The sequence below is a fragment of the Heliconius melpomene genome, chromosome 2 (genome assembly GCF_056956725.1).
Source record: "Heliconius melpomene rosina isolate 202511_hmr_F chromosome 2, ASM5695672v1, whole genome shotgun sequence".
Lineage (NCBI taxonomy): Eukaryota > Metazoa > Arthropoda > Insecta > Lepidoptera > Nymphalidae > Heliconius > Heliconius melpomene.
This window is the reverse complement of record NC_140390.1, coordinates 9666673-9694358: the sequence shown is the minus strand read 5'-3', so window position 1 is coordinate 9694358 and position 27686 is coordinate 9666673. Positions and strand designations below refer to the sequence as shown.

The following is a 27686-nucleotide window of genomic DNA, read 5'->3' as shown; positions in this document are numbered from 1 at the left end:
GCGCCACGGAAGTGACGCATACGAGGGAAAAACGACACAGAGCTCGACGCATATCCTGAGAGCGAGGACCAGACGCGAGCTTAGAGGTGTTGGTGACCTGCCAGCTACCGCGGAGTGTGGAGCTGTCGAGTGATGGACGTCTAACACGGAGATGATAGACACTATAAGGATCCTGCCTTAAATCAATCGTCACGATAGTTCGTTTGTCATTAAAATAACTAGTGTTTAGACGACCCGACGTTAGTTGCAACACCTGCATTACAATATTGCATATCTTAATTTGATATTGGACTAATTAGAAAGTTAATATTATAATTCTAAATGTTGATACGAACATATCTGTATATTTTATCTAAGAAATTTTAATGTCAACGTGAATATTAAAATCAAATATATTTTCTACTCCCACTCATAAAAATGTTAAGTAAAAGTAACGTAAATGTAAGTGTCCCACGTCTAATGCTGATCTCCTAAAACGTAACGGAACAGGTACAAGTGAAACATGAGGTTACAGTTATTCGGCGTGATTGGAGGAGACGCGGACGTCTCAACATGTGGCGGTCTGGTCACACAAGCAAGCCTAATATAGAAATGTATCATATTTCATTAACAGACATACAAGAAGAATGTACTCCTCGCCTCGTGGTTACGTAGCGGAGACGTCGGATGTTTCATCATATAATATTTAAACTTCAGGAGACACGTGAAAAGTTGATTACCATTAATATAACATATTTACTTGTATTAAATAAAAAAAACTTAAATATTTAAAAAGTTTATTGAAATTAATAATATTAAGAAATAAAAACAATGCCTGTTAAGTAGTATGGTGATGTAGGGAAATGTTTGATAAATGGTGAGTAAATATTGATGGTAAAATACTGGAAAGTTCAAACAAATATGTTCGGTATTCCAGCCGCCAGTAGGCCGCGTAAAGAGGTTAAGCTCATAGACACCAGGCCCTAAACCAGGTCATGGCTTGTAACCATTTTACGAACGCCTTTTGTTGCTTTCCCGTCACACAAAATCTCCTATTATCCATGGTGCCCGGTGTCGATAGTACCGACCACGTGTACCGGCGTGTACCCGCGTGTACCCGCGTGTACCAGCGTGTACCACCAACTCGGTAGGTGTGACGTGTACTTGCAGCGCACTCTAATACAGTAATTAGCGAATGTCACGATTGTGCCGATTGCATCTAGCCTTGGAGGACGTTTTAACGTGACCATTTTTAGAAGACTTTAGTAGTGTTGTGAACATTTTGAGATACATCTTTCATAGTTTCAAAAACTATATTTCAGCTATGAATTATAAATTTGATATAGATACATGCAGACGCGATAGGTACGTAAGCACCTGAGAGTATCATAGAAAGTGGTTTCCAAAGGTCAGGAGGCAACGACTCCAGGCCCGGAACTGAGGCGCGGCGTCTCACGAACTAATGCTTAACATACACAGACTTTACTGATGTAAATGTCGCTTCGCCTGTCGTGCGTGCGCCAGGAGCGACCTCTCATCTGCGAGATGTAAATGTCTAAAATGTTCATGAATATTTATAATTAAGTCTTATAATCCAATCTTTTATTTTGTAACAATGACCTTATTTAATATCAGTAAAAACACAAGACATCAATAGACTACGTTAGTTACAACGCGATCAACTTCTCCGTTGTCGTCCGTCGTCCGTCGTCCGTCATTTCTTGACTATTTTCTCTCCCTAGGTGAATAAATAGTGTTTTTAGAATAATCTAATACGTAAACTAAGTATTGACCAGGTTTTATGCAAATGTACTGTATACGTGTTTATTGATCATATATGTAGGTATATAATACATGACAGAGTGGACTTGCCAAATACCGACGTGTGTTGTTCGTGTATTACGCTATCCGACACTAAGGAGGTCAATCGTTACTAAATATTAAACAAAAGAATGACAATCGAAGACCGACACGCGGACGCGCGGACGAGCACAATGCGCTTATGAAGTTGGCCACTTTAGTATAACATACGATAGGAATCTATTAATATTTATGTTTGTATTGTGTCCACCACCTCGCCATGACCCGTGACGAGGTGGTCGAGCGTGCCGCGTGGTGGTGCGCGTGGTGGTACGCGTGGTGGTACAGTACCTACAGTACGCGTGGGTTACAACATTATTTATATAAATAGTTTTTTATTCATTAGTGACTTTTTTAATGTTCGGACAATCCTTTAATTATGTTTTTTAAACCGAATTCTGTAAAAGGTGAAGATCATCAATACGCCCTTTTATGTTTGTGAGCTCAGAACTTTTAACTGGGAGAACCGATTTTGATGATTTTTTTATTTGAAAGCTGGTCCTTCCCGTGGTACACTTTAAATTGCTCTATTTCTGACAATGCTATCCAGTTAGTATGCGCCTGACAAGTGGACGAATAACTCAATAATATATAATATCAATCCAACCGAATTCGATAATCCTTTTTTTATTGGAAACGGGACGTCACGGTCACGTTACATACGTTCGAGACAAGCACATTTTTGCGAAGTTATGTTAGTTCGCATCATTAACTATTACAGTAGTAGTGCCTTACCTAGTGCCTAGTGCCTAGTGCCTAGACTATGAGCTAAACATTAAATATATAATCTCTCGTAGCTCAGACAACTGGTCGAAAAGATTAAGATGAACCAGCGGAGGCTGTGAGCTCCGCGGGAGGGAGACGCAATGCGTTTGTTCTATACATACCTGAAACAAAAGATACTTGCGTTAGTTACTAAAGTAGATAATTAAACAATACATACAAATAAAAATGTGTTCATATTGATGTTGTGTAAACATTTAAGGATAGGATGGAAAATGGAGGTACAGATGTTCCTCTTTCACGAAAAAATAGATGAGACTTTACAGTAATATAGTTTACATGTATATAAGAATAACGCACAACATCGCGTACAACTTGTGTAAACATTTTATATAAGTTAGCTATATTACAAGAATAAGTGAAGCATGTGTAGTATACCTACGACTAGCTACTATTTTATAATGTATACTTCCCAAAACCTAAAATATGAAATGAAATAAATTAATGAAGCTATAAGAAATTCCGTTTTTAAGCAATACGATTACAAATGGAATTTAGTGGCTATAAATTATAATTATACAAGTAGCTTGTACAACAGCGCGCAGCGTAAAGAAGAGAGACAATTATAATTGGAAACTGTTTAGAATAAGTTCTTCAATTTGTAGGGTTTTACCATACCGTACCGAAAAAAGGAGCCCTTATAAGATCACTTTCTTGTCCGACCGCCTGTCTGTCTGTCAGTAACCTTTATCTCAGGAATACTTGGCGATATCGCGTTGAAATTCAAGCCATATACTCATATCTACGGCCCCATGACCCATGATCCTGAATCCTCGTAGACAATATTTGTGGCACTAGCTGCCTGCTCTCATGACACATATTTACGCTGTAGACACTCAGTGTCACATTCATTGGAGGTCCGCCATCAAAGTTATTAAACAAAATGCGATAGTGTCTATCGCAGACTCTGAACAAGAAGTAAAGAAATATTCTCGCGCTTATTATTGTTATTAAAGATGTATTGTTCTCTTCTTGCTTCTATTAATCTTTTTCTTATTATATTTCTGTAGATAAATATATTAAGAGAAATTTATAGAAATCGACTAAGATCATTATTGAGAATATTTTACATTCGTTCTATTTCTAAGTTTAAAAGTCGATTCTTTTGTAAGAAACGTTGTTATGTATTTATATTCGTTACAGTCGACATGTGCTTATCTATCTATACTAATATAATAAAGCGGAAGAGTTTGTTTGTTTGTTTGTTTGTTTGTTTGTTTGAACGCTAAGATCTCTGGATCTACTGGTCCGATTTACATTGTTTTTGTTTTGTATGAAAGCTGCATTCTTCAGAAGTGCTATAGGCTATATAACATTACATTACACATATATACTAATATATTTTAAAGTACATTCTAATTTGACATGCAATTTATTCTGCCATGTTAATAACAACCGTCGTTGCTACGCGACCGCTACCGCGACGTTTTGATATTCATCCTTATGAAAATAAATATAATAGTCACTTTTAGCATTTTATCTAGATTGAAATTATAGTTTACTGTATAATATTCTAATAAATAATTAAGGAGATGTCACTGATTCCAAATGACCTAGCCACCTAGCGGGCGGCACGGTATGACCGACGCGAACGGGCAGATGACGTTGACGGTTTTATAGATTTTCATACATTTTCGAACTTTATTTGTTGTTTATAATTAATTTAAAATACACTTTGATTCTCTTCTTATTTTATTTGATATTGCCCGCTAAAATTATCCTACTTAATAGAGAGAAATGTTTAGTTATTTCGTAAAGTCTTCTATCTATGTACGCACGTACGGAAAACTTTAGGTACTTTTTCTAATACAGGGTGAGTCATATTGAACTTTCCGATTTCAATAAGGTGTGTATTAAAAACAAAGCGACATGCAGTAAAAATTATTTTATTGTTTGAAAGCACATAACATGCAGTTTTAATTTAGTTGGTTTTAAAAATGATATCCTGTAAATGTCTACCTCCATTGACCACACACTGCTGAAGCCTTTCCCGGAAGTTGTCCATTACTCGTCGAGTCATATTCAGCGGAATAGCATTGATTTCTTCCGTGATTGCAGCCTTCAGTTCATCGATGGTTCGGGGACGATGCGTGTACACCTTTTCCTTCAGGTAACCCCAGAGAAAGAAATCGCAGGGGGTTAAATCAGGTGATCTCGGCGGCCACCCAACGTCACCTCGCAAAGAAATGAGATGACCGGGAAACATTTGTCGCAGGATTTCCATTGAACGCCTGGATGTATGGGCTGTAGCACCATCTTGTTGGAACCAGATGTTATCGTTGTCATGATTCTGCGTTAATTCCTCCAATTTCGGTTTCAGAAAAGTTTCAAGCATGTCGCAATACCGAGCAGAGGTAACTGTGACGACTTGACCATCTTCTTCAAAAAAATAGGGACCCCACACACCAAACTCTGCAATAGCGCACCACACTGTCACCCGAGGGCTGTGAAGTGGTCGTTCGTGTAGGTTTCGTGGGTTATTCTCAGCCCAGTATCGAAAATTCTGTTTGTTGACAGTTCCGGCGAGGTGAAAATGTGCCTCATCACTGAAGATCAAAACAGCAGTGCGGGGGATCTGCTGAATGTCGCGGCATAAATTTGTTCGTGTGTCTAAGTCTCTAACTGTTAATTCTTGCACTACCTGAATCTTGTATGGGTGAAATTTAAGGTCTCTATGCAGTATTCTGCGGACACTACTGAAAGATAATCCTAGTGAAGCGGCATGTTTCCGAACAGAACGCCGAGGGGATTGTTGAATTGAAGCCCGCACTCTATCCACGTTTTCCGCTGACGTTGACGTCCTAATTCGGCCTTGTGGTCTTGTTTTTAATGCTGATGATGTTGCTCTAAAATTTGATACCCAATTTCTGATTGTTGGTCCAGTGGGAATGGGATCACGTCGACCAATAGCAAAATGTAAACGGAACGCACGCTGTGTTGTGATCACGGAGCCGCCATTTTTAATAAACTCTTCAACTACGAACGCACGATGTTGTCCCGACCAAGCCATTGCTCACACTAAAACTGCATGTCATGGCGCGTCTAATGACACCATCCCCACCCTTCTACTCCTTCCCTTCTTCGTGCAACGTCCTTCCAAAACCGGAAAGTTCAATATGACTCACCCTGTATTAAGAATACCTATCCTTTAGTTACTTTTAATCCTTTTGTTAGTTCATTTCAATAACTCAGATAATTTTTTCTAATAATGTGTATCTACTTATTATTCTTTTTGATTATTTGAGCTTATATTTTCTTACTAATTCTATTGAGAATTGAAAATAATTTCATGAATATATTTAATAAATATTCTTATACTTGAAGCAGGCGTAGCCGCGTCCGTGTCCACTAGTCTAGTATATGTCTCTTTATCGATCTATTCAACCTTTCACTTCAATTATCTTTGGAAAAATTACATTTATGAAATAGCGAAACAAAGGAATTAAGAGTAAATACTAGTAGATAATGAATACTATAATACAGATATGCCACCATGTGGCGCGGGGCGGTGAGGGGCAGTGAGGGGCGGCCGCAACCCGCAACCGTGTCAGCGGGATAGAGAACACGCTAATTATGATAACTCGCTGTAAGTGATGTAAGTGTCACGCTCCTAAGGATTTATCAGTGAAGTTTATTTTCATGTCTGCGGCAGTTACTGCATTGAACAGTCGCCGGCAATTAAATGTAACTTTCAACAATACTTTAAGGTTTTCTCTAGTATAAGAACTAGTCTCGAGCGGGAACCGAGCCCGCAACCTGCTCGCCACCAGTCGGTCGTGCTCGGACCGGCCTCCACTGTTATTGCATCGCGTTACACAAACGTTTACACTCCGCTCGCACAAACAAGCGCCTGCACTCAATATATGTCAATATGATCCAGAACAAAGCATTAAACTTATAAAATACTAACAATGTTTTTATATAGTTATGCACTCACCCAAACCCTCAGTATTAGGTTAAGCGAGATTATTCCGCTGGCTCAGCGAGACCACCGGAGTATTCCCATTATTGTTATAAGCACTTTTATTGTTTCGTAAAATTCATGTTAAATGTCGCAATACATTATAACTTTTGTAATACAAATACTTTTAACTTTAAGAATTAATATTGTTGTGATCTCCAAATCGATCAGACGTATTAAATAGTTTTAATTTAAATTAGTATTTTATTTTTAAAAAAGTAAATTCTCAATTAGAAAGTTTAACTGGCGCAGCCGGTAGGATAGTCTATCAAAGGTCAGCGTGTCTTGTAGATTTGGGTGTCCAAATTCGCCCAAAAATCGCGAGTACAGTGCGAATAGACTTAGGCTATCCACGAACCAAAGAAATAAGTTGAACAAGAAGATGGGATCAGCGATCGGTCGGTGAGTAAAACTCTTTGCCTTCCTTTTTTTCTTATATTCCCACATTCTATTTGAGATTTACAATAAAAATAAGTGGCGTTATTTTGGGATTGAACGTCTCGCATTATAACGTATCTGGTTTTAATATAAAACTCTATTAAACCTGTAGTTCTAAGAAAAGTATCTCCATAGACTAATTAACGTCTAGAAGTAATATTATTAAAATATTTTAGTAATTAAAGAAAAATATATATATAATAATTAATGATCTAAAAATCGATCGTAATTGTTTTTATGTATTATGAAATAAAATAAAAAAAAAAATTATTATTATTTTATTGTGTTTTATTTTCCTACTATTTTTATATTTTTAATCTACTGTGTGCTATTTTATATACATAATTGTTATATGTGTTTTTGATATATTTTATATTTTTGTGTGTGTTAAATTAGTTAAAAATAATTGTAATTGATTTGAAACTTCAGAGCTCTCTATTAATTTTTACTCTACAAAATGGAACAATCGCGAGAAATTCCTTTAGCATCAAATAGCGTAGTACCAATACCCAATGAAATGTTACGACTAATTCCTCTTTTCGGTGGCGACAAAAGAATATTAAATTTATTTTTTAGAAAATGTGAGTACATTATAAATAAATTTCGTGGTCATCAGCAGCAGAATATTTATGTTTTACATGCTATAACTAGTAGATTAATAGATGATGCCGCCGCGTTGTTATCTGAGCGTGAGGATATAGAGACGTGGCCTGAGTTAAAAGAATTATTGGAACAACATTTTGGTGACCCACGTAGCGAAGAATGTATAAAAATTTCTCTCGAATCATGTAAAATTAAATCAGGGGAAAGTTATTTAGAGTTTTGTAACAGAATACAAAATATTCGGTCCCTGTTAATATCCAAAGTAAATTTATCGGCAGATGAAGAAGTTAAAAATGCGAAAATTGCTATTTATAACCACACAGCCTTAAATGTTTTTCTCTATAATTTGCCAGAAAATATGGTGCGTATTGTGAGACTTAAATCACCTAGTACATTAGAACAAGCTCTATCAATAGTTTTAGAGGAGGTTAATTTTCATGAACAATATCAACTTCGTAATCGCATTCTTAATAATTCAACGGCACCGAGGCCAACACCTAACGTCGCAGGGTCGTCATTTACACAAAATAATCTTACCCCCCAGCAAAAATTTAATTTTGGAATCCATACTATTAGACCTCAGTTTACACAACAACCAAAATTTGAATATAAACCGCAGCAAACATTACTAAAGCCTCAACCGTTCGGGTATAGGCCTCCCCAAAATCCACAATTCGGGTATAGGCCTCCCCAAAATCCACAATTCGGGTATAGGCCTCCCCAAAATCCACAATTCGGCTATAGGCCACCCCAAAATCCGCAATTTGGGTATAAGCATCCCCAAAATCCTACTATGACACCACAACAGTTTGGTCAAAGACCACCTCAGAATAACCGCTTAGAATCAACTGACATATCTATGAGAACGGCACCCCCGCGACCTCAAATAGCGCAACAAGGTTTTAGGTTAAATGAAACTGATTTACAAAATGAAAATTTGGAATACGACTATTACTACGATTATGATCCTTATGACTATATGAATTACGAACCGTATGTTGAGGACGTGCCTTATGCACCTATTGACGAAATAGACAATTATATTGTAACTCCACCAGCCGAGGAAAATTTTCAAACAGAAGCCTCGCAAAAGAAGAAATCATAGAATTAAATTGTGACCCGAATCTTAAATTACCTCATATTTTTATTCCAGAAATTAATGCAAAATTAATGATTGATACTGGCAGCACTCGCTCGTTTATTAGCCCCCGTATTGCTTACCAATATTTTCATAATTTTATTAAATATGAACCTTTTAAAGTTATTAGCACACATGCTTCTAGCCTACACAAAGAAATTATTGAAATTCCCTTATTTCCGACTTTTAATACTACAGATTATCATAAATTTCATTTATATGATGTAGATGAACGCTATGACGGACTTATTGGAAACGATTTACTTAAACAATTGGACGCAATTATTGACCTCAAACATTTATTACTGAGAACTAAGACCACTGACATTCCTATAATTAATAATTTGAATTATCTTGTTCATTTACAACCTCGGTGTGAACAACGAGTAAAGATCCCTACTGATTTACACACGGGAGAAGCAGTAATTGAATTTAAAGAGTTTACACCTGGTATACGAATGCCTTCTGCATTAGTAAATTGTATTAATGGATATGCATCAACAATAATTCAAAACACTTTAGATAGACCTATGACTTTGACTATTAGCAAAGCGTTTAAAACATCGAGTATTAATATTTCAGAATGTAACTTCATAAAAAATAATAACGAAACAATGACTGACACCGACGAAGTATTGAAACAAAATTTAAAAAAACTTAGATTAGACCACACTAACGAAACTGAACGTACTAGAATACTAGAATTATGTCACGAATATAGGGATATATTTTATTGTGATGAACTACCCTTAAGTTTTACCAACGAAGTTAAACATAAAATCCGTACTAAGAGTGAAGATCCTATTTTTATAAGACCATATAGGCAAGCTCCTGCGCAAGCAGACGAAATTAATAGACAAGTTGAAAAATTACTCCAAGATAATGTAATAAGAGAATCACATTCCCCGTGGAATGCACCTGTTCATTTAGTTCCCAAAAAGCGTGATGCATCAGGTTTAGTAAAATGGCGTATGGTAGTCGATTATCGACGTCTTAATGAAGTGACTGTTGACGATCGTTACCCACTACCTAATATTACTGACCTACTGGACAAACTTGGCAAAAGCTTATACTTCACTACGCTTGACTTGGCAAGTGGTTACCATCAGATAGAGGTAGACGAGCAAGACATAAAGAAAACGGCTTTTAGCACGCAACATGGCCATTATGAATTCCTTAGAATGCCGTTTGGCTTAAAAACAGCCCCAGCAACATTCCAAAGGGCTATGGATAGTATATTAAGAGGGTTACAGGGAATACATTGTATGGTCTATTTAGATGATGTCATTATATTTTCAGCTAGCCTAGATGAACATATTCAAAAATTAAGAACCATTTTTGACCGACTTAGACAGACGAATTTAAAAATCCAACTAGATAAATCGGAATTTCTACGAAAAGAAGTAATTTACCTTGGACATACAATAACAAAAGACGGTCTTAAACCAAATGACGATAAAATTACTGCCGTATTAAATTACCCAATACCCAAGACGACAACTGAAATAAAATCGTTTTTAGGTCTCATTGGATATTATAGGCGGTTCATTAAAGATTTTGCTCATGTTACAAAACCATTAACGTCTTGCTTAAAAAAACGAAATAAAATTGTCTTAGATAAAAATTATATGGATGCATTCAACAAATGTAAGGAACTTTTAACAAATGCACCCCTCTTGCAGTATCCTGATTTTGATAAAACTTTTATTTTGACTACTGATGCTTCTAATGTCGCGTTAGGAGCAGTTCTATCCCAGGGTCCCATTGGTAGCGATAAACCAATCGCGTATGCTAGTCGTACCTTAAGTGACACGGAATCTCGATATAGTACAATAGAACGCGAATGTCTTGCTATTGTTTGGGCTATAAAACATTTTAGGCCATATCTTTACGGTAAGAAATTCATGATATACACCGATCATAAGCCTTTATCATGGCTGAACTCACAAAAAGATACAAGTAGTAAACTTACTCGTTGGCGCCTTCGACTTCAGGACTACGACTACGAAATAGTTTATAAAAAGGGAAAACAAAATTTAAATGCAGACGCTTTGTCAAGAATTAGAGTAAATGCCACACATTCAGACGATGAAAAAGACTCTATGATAGTAAATTTTGATAAGAAAGAGAAAGGGCTACGGCAACGCAATGACTCTAGTACAATGTCTATATCAGAATGTAGTTCTAGGGAAAAACCTATAACCCTTTCCGATTCCGAAACTTTATCAGTGCCGAGTTCACCTAGGACATGTGACTATCCGGTTAGGTCACCGTCTGAAACATCCAAAACAGACACAGTTCATTCCGCTAATATCATAGAATCGTCAGGTATACCAATATTGCACGAAGCAATAGACACAAAGCCTAATCAAATTCTAGTATATACATGGTTTAAGAATGATATACAAGTTCGCGATCTTTCACGTGAAAAGCAAAAGGTGTTAGAAGTATTTTTACCCACTTATAATAGAGATTTAGTTAAACAATTTTTAAAGGAGTATATTAAACCAAAAACCAAGTATTTCATTTATTTTGAAAATAATGAACATCGGAAACAGTTTACTAGTATTGTCATAGAATTATTTAGGAAGGATACCGTTCTATTATTCGAATGTACAGAGCGAGTAATTTTTATAGAAAATGAAAAAGAACAAAAAGCTATCGTATTAAAACATCACCAAGGTAAAACATGTCACCGCGGTATTAAGGAAACTCTAGCAAGTATACGTAGGAATTATTTTTGGCACAATATGCAAGAAACCATTTCAGCCATTATTAACGCTTGTGAAACATGCTGTAAAATGAAATACGATAGAAAACCTTTTAAACCTGTTTTACAGTTGACTCAAACACAAGACGCCCCGTTTCAAGAATTATTCATTGATCTTTTTCAGATAGAAGGAAATTACTATTTGACTATTATAGATGCATTTAGTAAATTGGGTCAAGCCATTTCAATAGATAATAGATCAACCGCGGAAGTAGTTCGTGCACTTATGAAATATTTTTCATTTTATGGTACCCCTAAAAAGATTAGTTCCGATCCTGGTAGCGAATTTAATAATGAATTAATGAAAGAATTTTTGAGTTTACATAAAATCGAAATCCATATCGGCTCCCCTAACAACTCTAATTCGATGGGATTGATTGAGCGTTTACATTCTACTATTAATGAAATTTATAGATGCGCGAAATACGAAGAGAAATGCACGGATGCAGCATCAGTGATGATGTATTCCATTATTGCCTATAATAGTTCTATCCATTCTGTCACAGGTCTAACCCCTTTCGAAGTAGTATTTGGTCATACGGATTCAAGTAGTTTATTTGATATAGATTTAGAGAAGCAATACATACAGCAATTGGTTAAAGATCATGCAAAACGTTTAAAAGTATTATATAAACACTTAGCCGAAAAAATGATTGAAATTAAGCAGAAGGTAAAGGAAAGTAGAGGTGGTGAAGATGAAATAGATCTTCCATTAGGAAAAATTATATTTACAAAGGACGTTAATAAACGGAAAAGCAAGGATAAACCGCGATATCATAAGGCCAAAATTATAGGAAAGGATTTAAATAATGTTATACCGATACAAATTGGTCAAAGAAAATCTAAAGTTCCCGTTAAAAATATAAAACGCCCTCCGCAGGTGGTGTTTGCTGATACTGATGATAATGGGTTCTGTGCTGGCCCTTCATCTGCAATCTCTTGAAAATAATCCAGGTGTGTATCCTGTAAAAGAAGGTCAGGCGTATCTTCAAACAGATTACTGGACTATAATTAAGGTTTTAAATTTAAATAAAATATATGATGATTTAAACTTTGTTATAAATAAATACAATGAATTTAACAATTTAATTAATAAAAATATTTCTTACTTACGTGATTTCCAAGTTGCAAGATTTCACGTTGAATATATTCGCGACATCACCGTACAGAAATATGAACAGCTAGTTCCACAAAAACGTTTCAAGAGAGGCCTTTTCAATCCATTGGGTTCTCTTATTAAAATTATTACTGGGAATTTAGACTATAATGATGCTGTAAGATATGAAAAAATCATTTCTCAGCTCGCAAATGATCAAACTAGAATGAGGAACAAATTTACTTTAATATCTAAAATGCTTGATAGTTTTATAAATACTACTGAAGTTTTGAATCAAAATTCTTTTGTATTAAATGAGCGTTTGAAAATTGTTGAATCTATGATCAAGGAGTTAGTTTCTAAGGATAATCATTTAGTGTATACCACATATATATACTATAGTAAGTCTTTTTAATTTGTTCGTAAGTAACTTTCGTACTATATTCATTAAGTTAGGAGAAATAGAGACTGCATTAGCTTTCAGTAAAATATCCATATTACATCAAAGTATTATTAATTCTACTGAACTATTACAACATTTAGTTTTAATATCTCAAACTGAAAATTTATTATATACGCCGAGTGCGGAAAATTTGGTAAAATTAGAGGAAACAATCAATATTAAATCATATATTAAGCAAAACCAGATTACGTTTATAATGGAGATTCCAATTACAGATAACATTACTTATAATTATTATAAATTATATTCCTTACCTATTTTTCGTAAATCAGAAAATAAAACATTTTCCATTATCCCTAAATATCCCTACCTCTTGGCAAAGGGTACGAAATACTTACCGATCCTAAAACCATGCCGGTCACTTGCTGCTGGAGAACAATTCTTGTGTAACGAAGATCATCAAACCCTTTATCCTGAGATAACTTGTATCGAGCAGCTCTTAAAATTCGAAGATAACTTAACACAATGTGAGCAAAGAGAGATTGACATAGAGAATATAAGGGTCCAAAGAATCACATCTACAAGTTGGATACTATTTTCAAAATTTAGAAACACCCTAACTCAAACCTGTAATGGGGATGTCAATAAGTATTCTATTATTGGGACTTATGTTATGACCTTAGACGAACCATGTAATGTTGAGGTAAAGAATATAAAGATTCGTAGTCATGTCAACCTCATAGAGAGTGATCCTGTGGGAACCAAGCAAGATTTAGTTTTGCCACAGCTGCCTATGGCTAGAGCCCCTGTATTATCCAGTACACGCGTACTCAATATGAGAGGAATCAATTTGGATGAAGTAAAATATATGTCAGCGGTACTAAAGCAAAGTGTTTTCAGTGATAGTGAAATCATTAATAGTGAAACACATCCTAGAGTCAGTGAAATTTTAATTTACATCTTTATATTTTTATTTCTTTTATGTATACTCTCATTTTTACTTTATGTTTTTCGTTGTAAAATCTTACATATAAATTGTTCGCGAAATCATCGGAAAGTTATTAAAAATGAACAACCCGATAATTTCGCACTTGGGGAGGGAGGAGTTATGCACTCACCCAAACCCTCAGTATTAGGTTAAGCGAGATTATTCCGCTGGCTCAGCGAGACCACCGGAGTATTCCCATTATTGTTATAAGCACTTTTATTGTTTCGTAAAATTCATGTTAAATGTCGCAATACATTATAACTTTTGTAATACAAATACTTTTAACTTTAAGAATTAATATTGTTGTGATCTCCAAATCGATCAGACGTATTAAATAGTTTTAATTTAAATTAGTATTTTATTTTTAAAAAAGTAAATTCTCAATTAGAAAGTTTAACTATATTGCCTCGCCTGAGCTTGTTTGTTTGCTGCAGTATAATAGGTACAGAGCGGGTGGTGGTGGTGGGGACGGTACAATGGGTGCCCGATGCCCTTTCTCTTCTTACAATGGCTGGCTATTGATAGCATCTACATTAATCTATCGCGGAGCTTAAGCTTCAATTACATTGTAATATTTTTATAAATTTCTTCGATATTAACTCAGTAGTGAGAAACACTAGAAATTTTACCTTTAAGCTATGCCACTACATTTATTAAATACATGGATACTGAAATAACTAACATAGATTGCTCAATTAAGGTAATTCACATGATATAAGACGGCGCTCTAGGCCCCGCGGCCGCGTCGTCTCACTCAGTGACCTCTCTCTCTCTTCTCTAGGTCGCCGCTAATTAATTGTCACATTAACTTTGGCACAGCCTTAACAAGCCGAGTCATGAGAAAAAACTACTTCCGCTCTTAGTGCTCAGTTTCGTCACATACGGACTCTCACAGAGTCAACTAAAGTGTGATATAATTGTGGAGTGGTCGTATGTGCGAGGTCGTTATCTAATATTTACTTACTTTTGTTTTGAATATAAGAACTGATCGCACTCCTATAACACATTCTTCTTCTCCGCGTGAATACTTTATATTACAGCTTACAGCTTTATATTACAGTCGTGCCGCAAGGATACAAGCGTGCGCCTGGAGAGGCGACAGGGATGCAGGTTCGATTCCCACTCAAGTCAAATGAGATATTTAATAAATTCGGCGAAAAGTGGAGTACGCTCCCTTAGTCTACCTTGTCTTGTCTTGTATATGAGGGATACACAATGAAGCTTTAAAAAAACCTATTATTAAATGAATGTAGAAGGATCTTTGATTTATTTGTTAAACATGACTTAGGAACTGTAAGTAAGTACCTATATAATGTGAGGTCTCCCTTGCACTACAAGCGTCGCTAAGCGAACTTTCACAAAGCTCGTTGCTGCGCTTACGCAATTGAACGCTGCCGGTCCATTGTCAGACTGACGTGACGACGTGACTTATGATGCCAACTTCCTTCTTCAACAGTATCGATCTATATTGTTTAATATTATTTTATATTTCTTTATGATATTTGTCTTTAATGACATTAAAATACGTACGTATGTAGCGAATACTAAAATTAGTTACTTATTCCTGATTACTCAAGTCAAATAAATATATAAATAATGAAGGAGTCCGTCGTCCGTCCGTCGTTATCTCACGTCCGGCTTTCCTCGTCGCAGTTGAACCCTTTAGTTACTACGTTTGTAATATATTAGATATATCTACTTATCCTCTCACAGCACCGCTCGACGTTCGAGTGCTTCCTGTAGCGTCTTGTATACTACAACTGGCAGTTATCAATGAATAAATAACGTTAATTATTCAGTTATTCAAATGAGTGGCGAACTTATTAAAGCGGGCGACATTGAGGAATTGTAGTTTATAAAAAACGTAATTGTGTCGTCCACACAACTACGTTTCTAATGACAAGGGAGTAAGAGCGAGTATCGCGTGTGCGGAGTGGGTCGCGCGGTACAGTTAGCGCCCCACTTCGGGGTCCCGCAACGGTACTCGACGCCGCCAACTCCGCGGACAACAAACTAGGCGGACATGTGCATACTTCGTACTTACTTATAGATATGCTAAATTATACAATAAACTAATAATACATAATATGCTATATAGTAAAATAAATAGTGAGAGCTCTGGGCGTGGGGATGTTACATTTATGTCACTTTGAAAGTTACAGTTACATTTCGTACAAAATTATATAATATATGTGAATGTGCTGAGTATATGTGGTCGCATTATTATATCATATATTATAATAATTATTGCAGGTTGTATTATTAATTATAATCCATGTTATCTTATTACAAGGCTCGCAGTGCTTTTTGACATGTCATTATGTCATGATGTTCAAATATGTTTCTTACTTTCCATCTTTTTTTGCAACAGCAAATTAAATTTCCTAAAATAATATTCAAAAGTAACATTTTAATAAATTAATTGAAATTAAATTTATCTTAACAAATAAATCAAATTAAAAATTGTAAGATGGAAACGAATTTCCAGAGACAACTAAATGTTTGCAATTAGCAAGAGAGACAGTCCCCGTGTTACATACAGACGTACCGGTGTTGAAACTAACCGCTAAGGACGCGTCGCTTAACAACTATGTTTGAGTTGGGTCTCGGAACTTAACGCCTCACTTTATCTAATGTACCTAATATATGGATAAGTAAGAACGAGAAATCAATTTGACCCAAAAAATAAAGTTTATGAAATATGAGTACATCGACGACACGAGTAACGTTGTGCCTCATCTAGTCCGAGAGACCACCTCTCCTCACCCTCCATCACCGACCGTCTCTTACATAAACTTCATTTAGGTTATTGCTGCTAAAATTAAATGTCCTTTTACTTATTATATAAACTACAATCGCTGGCGAAGGAGGTTGCTGAAAGCTGTCGGCGATGTGCTCGCAAGTATTGAGTGCAAGTACTGGTGCTTATGCTCGTATAATACTCGTATATATGGAAATGTTTCAATTGTAACAGCGTATCGTATTTCTAATTTAAATTACATATCGTTTCATTAATGATGCATTACGTGTGCGTGTGCGTGTGCGTGTATGTGTGCGTGTGCGTGTGTGTGTGTGTGTGTGTGTGTGTGTAGTTCCGATACCATAATGTGTGCACTTTGTGGTATTGGAACTGATTATGAGCTCGTAGATAATTGGGATGAGTTCGGTTCGATTATTAGTGTAAGCAAAATGACAGGATTTAAGACATACATAAGAAGATAAATATAATTTCAGGAGGGTCTTGTCGTAGGGTAAACTCACAAAAAGGAAGTATTGAGAAATTTTAGCGTTAAGGCACAAGGAATAAAAAATGATAATATTGTACGTTCTGTTACTGAGACACGTTAGTTCCCCGGGGGCGGTCGAGGATTGGCCCGGTGCTAGTTATACAACGAACGTGCTACTATCGAAACACTAAGTGTGTCAAGACCGCACATTTAGATCAGAGTTACAGCCGCACTGCACTCAGCATTGCACCCGGCACTGCACCCGGCGCTCTCGGGCAACCGTACGGGTTTCTTATGTTATATTTGTTTACTACTATATCTGTGTATATTCAAATATTCAAGAATGCTGAATCAAGTTCAATATCAAATGTAAAACTAAAACATACGCAGTCTCCACCAGCCTCGGTGCTGGTGGTGCAATGTCAGCTCCGAGGTATGTCAGAGTTATCTCCGCGTAACTCATCTCCGTAAGCTGGTGCGAGTGCGCGCGTCGACGGGCTTAGAGGAGTTTGTAACATTCCTCGCATAAATTATAGATCGTTCGAATTACTCGCACACTTCGTAATACCTGGCATCTGCTATCTAAGTGCTTATAGAAACGCCAGTAGCTGTTTAGTTCATAAGATATTGTAGTAAACAGTAGTTTCACTCGGGGTGACCTCTTGTGTGTTTAAGGTGGGAGTGTGGGGGAAGTGGGAGTTTTGAGAAACTCAGTTGAGTGATACCCCACGTTTTGCCCCGTTAGCAGAGCCGGAAAATGTTAAATATTTCATTTCCTCGAATGGGAATCAAACCCACAAACGTCGTGTTTACAGTCGCACCCTTGTGTAGCACCGAGCCACGTGATGGCGGAAACCGTAGTAGGTAAGCGGTCATATTTTAGGTTAATGTATATTAAATTGTACACAACACGAGGATTATGGCCACTCCTCACTGTTGCCCGGTGATGATGTGTCAGAGCACGCGCTTATTGAAATATATTGAAATACGAACAACACTATAGATCGAGATAAACCCTAATAACATGCCTCACGAGCACTGTGTGTTTATTTCCTGCAAGCACAAAGCTACATATTCAATTTCTACGTAAAGTGCTGATTATACAAATATGTGTAGTGTAGTACATAATGTATACGAATATTAATCTTTATAAAGATACCCGGATGACGTCATCGTTGACGCAGTGCTAGCATCAAGTCCAAAGCTATAGAATTTCACAATATTTGTTTAATATATAAATAAACATATTAATGTCACTTTTACTATTTATTATTTCATATTCCATTTATTTACCTTATACTCGTAAGCAGCTGACTGCTCACGAGCTTTAGAGATTATTTGATTATGGCGTTGATATCAGTATCAACGCCATAATCAAATAATGGAACAGAACTAGTATTTTACCCATACCTGGGTTTTGTTTGTTATTGTATGATGTAACATCAACTCCACCACTACATCACCGGCAACTACGAATAAGGAGGGAAAAAACTGAACCTCGTTCTACCTGCTACCTGCTACCTGCGGCGCGCGGACACCTGCAACAACCTGCACCTGTCTTCCGAGAAAGAAATCGCTCTGCTTACCCAGATAACACCATCACGCAATTTAGGATATTAAATCATCACATTAGTATTGCCTTGTTTAGTTGAATAATGAAACGAGATACTTGTTGAATGTGCCGAGTAGGTGCTACAAAGGCAGAACATGGCGACGATTGCCGGCAGATCCGATTCGGCCTTGCTTCGGTGAGGTCGCACAATTGGGCTATTATATTTATTTCGATCCCTTGTCGAAGTGATACTGTATTTATATTAGTGTTGTGCTGCGGATTCCTGCGACTGCTGAGCTGCGTGGCGTCCTGCTGCGCTGCGTTGCCCTGTGGTTGCCGAGTCCCGCATCGCTTGTTTCCAGCGTCCGGATTGTTTGTTCAGTAAGTGAATACACAGTTGTTTTTAGTTAGGTACTCACCTACCGTTCACCGACGGTAGATTTTGCTTGCCAAATATAGTGTAGTCTTAAAATACACACCCCGTCCCTCGCCGCAAGGTGAGGGGAGTGACAAAGTATGGCCGGCCTCAGTCGCTCCGAGCTGCTGAGATACCTTGAGACATTCCACGGCGATACGTATAACGCCGTCGTCAAATTCGCGCAAACGCGACATGATGCGCCTAGTTCGCCTAGCGCGCCCGAAGTAGGCCCGGATGCCGATATGCAGCCTTCAGCTGCCGGCCCGAGTGCCGATGATGAGCCGTTGTTCTCCGGTGGGCCTTGCGACCTCGGAGTCGCCCCGCCGAGGGAGCATTCTCGTGCCCCTACGCCGATCCAGACTGAGGTAGAGATGGAGGAGGGCACTTGCCTGTCTTCCGATTCGGACGATGACGGTTTCGAGACCGTCGGATCACGCTCGGCCAAGCGTAAGGCCAGGGCCCCTAAGGCCCCCCCCCCGCCCAAAAAGGCGAACAAACCCGACGGCCGCCGTTCCCGCGCGAACGATTTAACGGTTTTCCCCTCCCCTGCCCCCGCCTCTGCGGTTGAGCGGGAAGAGGATGTAACCCCCCGCGCGCCCCGCGTTAAACCCCCGCCGCCCATCTATGTGCAAGATAAGCACAAATGGGGCAAGGTGTCGCAGTGGCTCAATAGCCACAATGTCCAATATTCCACCGCGCGCTTAACGCAGGTTGGAATCAAAATCCAAGTTAGGTCTTCGTCGGAACACCGACAATTTACCTCTTTCCTTCGTGAGTACCAGATAGGGTACCACTCTTACGCCCTGGAGGACGAGCGCCAATTGCGCGTCGTGCTCAAGGGCATTCCCAAGGAGATCGAAGTCGATCTCGTGTTAGATGACCTTCGTAGCAAAGGCTACCCCGTGCGCCAGGCGCACCGCTTGTATAACTCTCGCACGAAAGCGAAATATGACATCGTGTTAGTCATCCTTGACCTCACTAAAGAGGGAAAGGAAATTTTCAATCTGAGGTCGGTGTGTTCGCTCACCGGCATCAGAGTAGAACCCCCACACTCTAGGGGCCTCATAGGGCAGTGTCACCGCTGCCAATTATACGGGCACTCTGCCCGCAATTGTTTCGCGCGGCCTAGGTGCGTCAAGTGCCTAGACGATCACGCGACCGCGGATTGTCCCCGCAAAATCCCCGATCCCGCTGTGCCCCCTAGCTGCGTGCTATGCGAGACGCAGGGCCATCCCGCGAACTATCGCGGATGTTCCCGCGCGCCGCGCAGACGCACTAGGCGCGGAGGCAAAAAGCGTGCCTCCAATAATAATAATAAGGAGCCGGCTCCTACTCAATACGAGCCCGCCCCTCTCCCTAAAGAGAATGCGTGGTTTAAACCCGCACCTACACCGGTCGTCGCCCTCGCCGCGGCACCGGTACAGCCGCCTACCCCTCAGGTAGCGGCTCCCCGCCCCGCGCTCGCGCCTTCCGGCGCGACCGCGACCGCGCCCTTGCGCCCGGCGCCTCCCCGCGCCGCGCCCGCGCCCGCGCATTCCCGCGCCGCGCCCGCCCCCTCTTCTAACGCTAGCGACTTAGCACTTGTGCTAAGTTTCGCTAGATGTTTTGATTTTAAAGAAATCAAAGTCCTCGCGGCGAAACTTAGGAACACGAACGGTTCCGACGATCGCGCTCAAGTCATTATAGATCATATAGATCTCATCGAAGCCATTCAGGGCTTCGTCGCGGTTTAAATTTTTCCAATGGCGGTCATAAATAGATTTACCCCACGGCCCGCTGACTCGCAACTCGCGCGTATTAAACCTAGAGCCCTGTCAATAGCGACCTTTAACGCAAACGGTGTCAAACGCCAAAAAGAGGCTGTGAGCGCCTTCGCGCACGCCCACCAATTAGATATCTTATGTATACAGGAGACTTTTCTTAAACCTGCTGTTCGTAGTCCTGGCATTGCGAACTACAGGATTGTAAGAAATGATAGAGCCACCCACGGTGGAGGCACTATGATTTATTACAAGAAGAATTTACACTGTATACCACTCGACCCTCCGTCTCTCGAAGCAGCCGAGGCGTCGGTGTGTCAGGTATTCCTCACAGGCCATCAGCCTTTAATTATAGCTTCTGTTTATCGTTCGCCGTCTAGGCAATTATTAGAAAGCGACATTTTGGCGCTACTTAGTATGGGAGACTCGGTCCTTCTGATCGGGGATTTCAATTGCAAACATAGACTTTGGAATTCGTCGGTGACTAATGTCAGCGGCAAGAGGCTTCTAGCCTTCACTGAGAAATATAACGCTTGTGTTATAGGCCCGCCTTCTCCCACTCGCTTTAGTGTCCTCGGCACAGGCGATGTACTCGATATTGCCATACTTTCGAACGTTGCACTGTCGCAACGTTCAATAGATACCATTCTCGACCTAGATTCGGACCATCGTCCTGTCATTCTCAAGTTAGGTGACGAGCGCCCCTCTGGCCCTCCCACCAAAACTGTGGTCGACTGGAGGAGATTTGCAAAGCTCCTCCGCTCGAATGAATCCCCTCTTAAGGAATTAATACCTGGCATCGCCGACTCCGCGGCGCTAGCGATAGACGCGGCGAATAAATTTACCGATTATATTTTAAATACAATCCAGAGTTGTTCGAAAGAGGTAACAAACTTGCCCGACGGTAGGTTTGATATCTCAGAAAAGCTCAGGCGATTGATTAGACGCAGGAACGTAGCTATGCGACGACACGATACCTACCCGACTGACAACAATCGTAGGGAATTTTACAGATTAAAGAGGAGAGTTCGATTCGAATTCGAACTTCTGCGCGGTGAGTCGTGGGATAAGAAGCTCGAGGGGCTCGCTCCATCGCACCAGGCATTCTGGGCGCTGTCGCGAGCTTTTAGAGTCGATTGTCTCTCGACTATGCCTCCTCTAGTTAGGTCAGATTGTTCAATTGCCGCCGATGACACCGAAAAAGCGGAATGTCTCGCTGACAGTTTAGAGGCTCAATGTACCCCGAGTAGTCAGCCCTGCGATCCGAGCCACATTGCGCGTGTGGATTCCGCGGTCGCAGAATGGGCGCTGACGCCCCCGCAAGGGGAACCGCTCCGCCCGACCTCTGAAGACGAGGTCAAAGTCATCATCAAAAACCTCAAAGATAGGAAGGCCCCGGGGCCCGATAAATTGTCTAATAGAATGTTCAAGTCCCTACCGGCTCAGTTCATATCTCTATTGGTCATTATTTTCAATTCCCTTCTTAAGTCGTGCTCATTCCCCGACGAATGGAAGGAGGCCATAGTCATAGGCATTCCCAAGCCTAATAAGCCGCGGAATATCCCGTCCAGTTATCGACCTATCAGCCTTCTCAGCTGTTTAGGTAAAATTTACGAGAGAATCATTCTCGTTAGACTCTCAGAGGTGGTAGAGGCCGACTCTCTGCTCTGCAATGAGCAATTCGGTTTCAGAAAGAAACATTCCGCCATACATCAAGTCCACCGTGTTGTAGAGCATATAGCTCGATACAACCTTAGGGATCCTTCTCACAGCAATACAGCTGCTATTTTTCTCGATATAGCGAAAGCTTTCGATAAAGTCTGGCATAACGGCTTGATTTACAAGCTGCGCGCCGTTTACGGCTTGCCAGACTGTCTCGTACACATCCTGCGGGACTTTCTCTCGAATAGATACTTTCGCTATAAAGTCGAAGGCACTCTCTCTTCCCCCCGCCTCCTCCGCGCAGGCGTGCCACAAGGCTCTACGCTAAGTCCTATCCTGTACTCGTTGTACTCCAGTGATATCCCGCTCACTCCGGGTGTTCACCTGGCTATGTACGCCGACGATACAGCCCTCTTCACAACCTCGCGTTGTACTATCCTATTAAAAGATCGACTCCAGAAAGCGGCCCGCGCACTCGGTGAGTGGTTCCGCCAATGGAGAATCGAAGTCAATCCCGAGAAGAGTAAAGCAATACTCTTCCCTCTCAATAAAAATATTAGAGTCTCTACCATCCATCTCTTAGACAAACCCATTCCCTGGGAAAAACAGGTCAAATATCTAGGTGTCACTCTAGACTCTAGATTAACTTTCAAACCCCACATTACAAAAGTCTGCAATAAAGCAAAGTACATTCTCAATAGATTATATTATCTCATAAACAAGAATAGTAAAATGTCACTTAGAAATAAGCTGACACTATACAAAGCTTGTATTAGACCTGTCCTTACTTACGCTTGCGTTGCGTTCGCGCACACCAAGCTTGCTCCCTTGCAAAAAGTGCAAAATAAATTCCTGCGCATCGCATCAGGTTCCCCCTGGTACGTGCGTAATGTCGACCTACATAGAGATTTTGAACTGGAATCGATTCACGAGCACTGCAAACGCTTAGCGAAGCGCTACTTTGAGCGCGCAGGCTCGCACGCGAACCCCCTCGTCGCTGAGGCGTGTAATTACACGCCTCACGCGATTCGTAGACGCCCGCGTAGCGTCCTCTTAGACCCCGATGACGCCATTACCGTAGCAAACGGCCCGTACGTAGGTAGGAAACACACTACACACGCACGACACACACACCGTCGTCGCCGGAACCGACGACGTAGTCTAGCTTATCTCACGGCCCGGCGGCGCCTCGGCGCCGTCGGGTCCAGCGGTTAGGGACCGTTAGCTCCCTTAGATTAGTCTAATTTTATCCCCCGGTCGCGGCTTCTGTGTCGCGGCCGGCTTTGCTTAGAATAGGGAAACTCCCAGCCCGCTCGACGACCGCAAGCCGAGGTTCGAGCCCCGCAGGGGGCGCCCTTGCGTCGTCGGCACTCCCCACAGGCAGCCACACAGTGCCTGCATATTTTCAGGGACAGAGTACCCTCTTCCCTACCCACCCGGTGTCGCTGTAAAGGCCAGTAAGGCTAACAGCATTAAAGTCAAGTCCGAAAAAAAAAAAAAAAAAAAAAACGATTGCCGGCAGGAGTAGAGGGCGCTCGGGGACTATTGTAGTTGACTGTGTACTGTATAAGAATATATCTCGATTATGTTACGTAAGTTATTATAGTTTCATTTAAATCCAAAGTGCTTTCAGGATACTAGCCATTGCTACATTTATGGGTTGAGTATTATTTTTTGATAGAAATATGCACTGTATAGCAATCGAGATATAGTGTAATTAAATCCTTTATTCCCAAAACAACCGTAACTGATAACGAATATAACAACACAAAAACATACATATTGTCACAACGCGCCAAATTATTAAAAAAAAAAATGTAACAAATTAGACAGCGTTCTCTCGTTCTCTACAATTAGGTCACTTATGAAACACTAACATTACATATCGCTTCTATACATACTCGTATGATAGGTGGTCGTGACGGTGCTGCAGTGCGCAATGTGCAGTGTGCAGGGTGTCAGTCTGCTCGCTGCTCGACAATGACGAGAGGTCGATCGTTGCCTCACACCTCATATGAGGCAGGTCGGCAGGTACTTGCGACACGAAGTCAATGCTATCGATATTTTCGGGCTGTCTGCTCACCCTCGCTGCGTGTCGGCTAGTAGGATTGTATTGACTTGTAGCAGCATTAGAGGTTGAAATAATTTACTTGTAATTTCGAAGCATCTTTGTGAGAGAACAAAAGAACATTACTTTGTTTGTTCTATTTTTAAGTTTTAATCATTTAATGAATGTAAATAAACACTAAAATTGTACTCGTACAGTCACGTAATATCAAAAAAGGGTGCACTATTCGTATTGTTAACTGCCTTACTCACAGCCTGTGAGTGTCCAGGCGAAGGAGAGCTGGTCGCCAATAGAACATATTTGTCAACATTAAATTAACATTATTATATGCAATAGCTAAACGTGCAATATTTAAATTAATTACGAAATTAAATTACTTTGAAAACTAATCAGATTTACGTGTTATAGTTCAATAATGGAGTAAGCCACAGTGCACAACTGTCACTCTCCACTCTCCGCGGTTGCATGCTTCGATTGCAAATACAAGTTCGTGAGATCGATCGTATCTTCAGAATCTGAAGTAAGCGAGAAATATTTGTACTTATATAACAAAAAGTTTTCTATAACTTACGAGCACTTCAGATATTCCTTTAGACGACTTCAGATATATTTCTGGGAAACAGTTGGGGTTATTTCTTAAACATTAAGACTTCAATGACCGAGTGTTATAACTATTTAAAAAATCAATAACAATAAAAAAACATTGCGTTGTCTAGAAATTAAGTATAATAATATTTATCTGTGGCGTGTGGGGGGAGGGGGGAATAAGAGAGTGGCCACCGCTGTTCCGCATTTCCGCCCGCGCACACCCTCACACATGCGCACGCGCAATGTTCAATGATCTTTACTATTTTAATTCCAGCAAGTTTCGTGACCTAATTAACTCATGATGAAAACACATACTTTTTAAATGTTTTAAAATGTATTATTAGCTGTGGAATGTTCTAGACGTTGATTTACGAGGCATTTTAATTTATTCAAATTTCAAAACAGAAATCGTTAATATCAAACAATATCACATGATGTCGTCTAAAATTTATTACCCACTTTGTATATAACAAACTATTCTCTAATTATGAATATAAAATAATCTAAAGACACAAAAGTAAATTAAAATATAATGAATAAAGGAATATTTTAAATAGCTTTAAAAGATAATATATTATAATGTTTTGCTATTATCATTACTTTTGGTCAAGTATAAGTTTAACAAATACCAAATACTGATCAAAGCTTCTGATGTTAAATATTTTGTGCTATCTTAGTCTACTTAAATTACTTTCGACACAAGCAATTGTTTGCGAACTTCATATTCCGGCGACATTTGAGATAAAAACTACAAACCGATAGACCGTATATGTTTTTCAGTTTCACGCAGTATCCCGCACGCGCAAACGCACGCGCACGCACACATAGCAGAATATACAAATTGAAATGTAAATGACATCGATCACCTTCCAACAAATCGCTCGCTGACATTTTGCCGCATACATACATATTCAACGAAAGACGTTCCCATAAAGGATGACTTACTTAATGATTTCCTTATTTTTTCTAAATATCACAAAGTTGAAGTTCATCAGCCAGATCTAAGGTGATCAGTTCGTCGTCTAACAGACTTCTAGGTAGGTATGTCTGTATGTGTGTACTGGCGCAGGGGGACAAGCGAGTGCACTTGTGCAAACCGACGCGGATCAAATAAAACATACATTCAATTAAATATGCAGGTGAGTGTTTGTAATGTATGACTGTTTAGTATTGCTTTGTATTGTTTAATCTCCGCTGACACTGTCGTGATGTGCCCGCAGTATCGCCGATGTGATAATAAACATATAAAAGTAATGTTTTAATAAAATGCCATATTTACACATACATACATACATACATACATCCTATACATAATGCACATACAATTAGCTCAACTATTCACGCTCTAATTAAAAGTCATCTTCAGCAGTAGTAAGGTGTTCAAGCTAACAAGTCGAGAAAGTGCAACCAAGTAATACGAGTACTAGGCCAGTACTAGTCGCCATTGCACGATGGTTCTCTTAATGAAGAGGAGGAGAACGGAAATCAGCGAGGAGTGTGTGATCATACATAGTATAATATACATGCGAGTATACCCGACTGCCGATGATAGCGAGTCTATCACAATTAACGTAGAAGGTAGTAGTTACTTCCTGTAGGAACCTGGTGCGTGTCTTGCGTAAGTCATGCAAATACGAACTCATTTAGTATTTAGTAGTGTAATTGACCGGAAGTGACGCGCGCCACCAGCCACCTGCTCCACATACTGCTTAACTTTAGTAGATTTGGGTTCTTTGTTTGTAGCGTGACAGAGTTGCCTCGACAATATTATATTAAGTATGTTTTTGACATTGATACGTGTTTCACTGATGTAGGTAACTACTAGACTAGCAATGGTCTACTAGCATGACGTCGACAACAGTTAGATCAAAGGCAGCCGCCCTCGTACAACATGGCTGTATCGGTGTTCGTATCGGATTACAGATAATAACTTCACAAAAACATATTGTATATTCGGTTATTATGTATATTATATAAACTGATATATACTGACTGCGTGTACTCGTACCTATCTCTGTAGATAAGATTCACAGAGTAGATATATATTTAACGAAGACAAATCTAGTTATAATTAATTTGTATTGTAAGTTTAAAGTATTACTTGAGATAACTTTATAATGTAACTGAAAAATTTAAGTAAGAAACATAAGATGTTCTCTGCATCATATCCAAATAAAAATATTCACTAAATAAATTATTATGAATATAACAAGAACTTAATGAATCTGCATCAACATTTTAAGCCAAATTGGTCGCGACTGTCAACAAACATGAGGGTACCTCACAATACAACGTAATGCAAAAAGACGCCTCACCCTCTCTCTGAGTGTGACACAGGGCCTGAGTGTCCCTGCTAAATGCGAGATACAGCGTGAAGGTGTTGTTTTTACTA

The 27686-nt window shown here is 39.4% G+C and overlaps 1 protein-coding gene across 2 annotated transcripts in view; it reads right to left on the bottom strand.

Annotated features, from left to right (window-relative positions):
* LOC146540829 (uncharacterized) overlaps positions 1-27686 on the bottom strand; it is a 57974-nt gene that overhangs the window by 14135 nt on the left and 16153 nt on the right. The window lies entirely within an intron of this gene.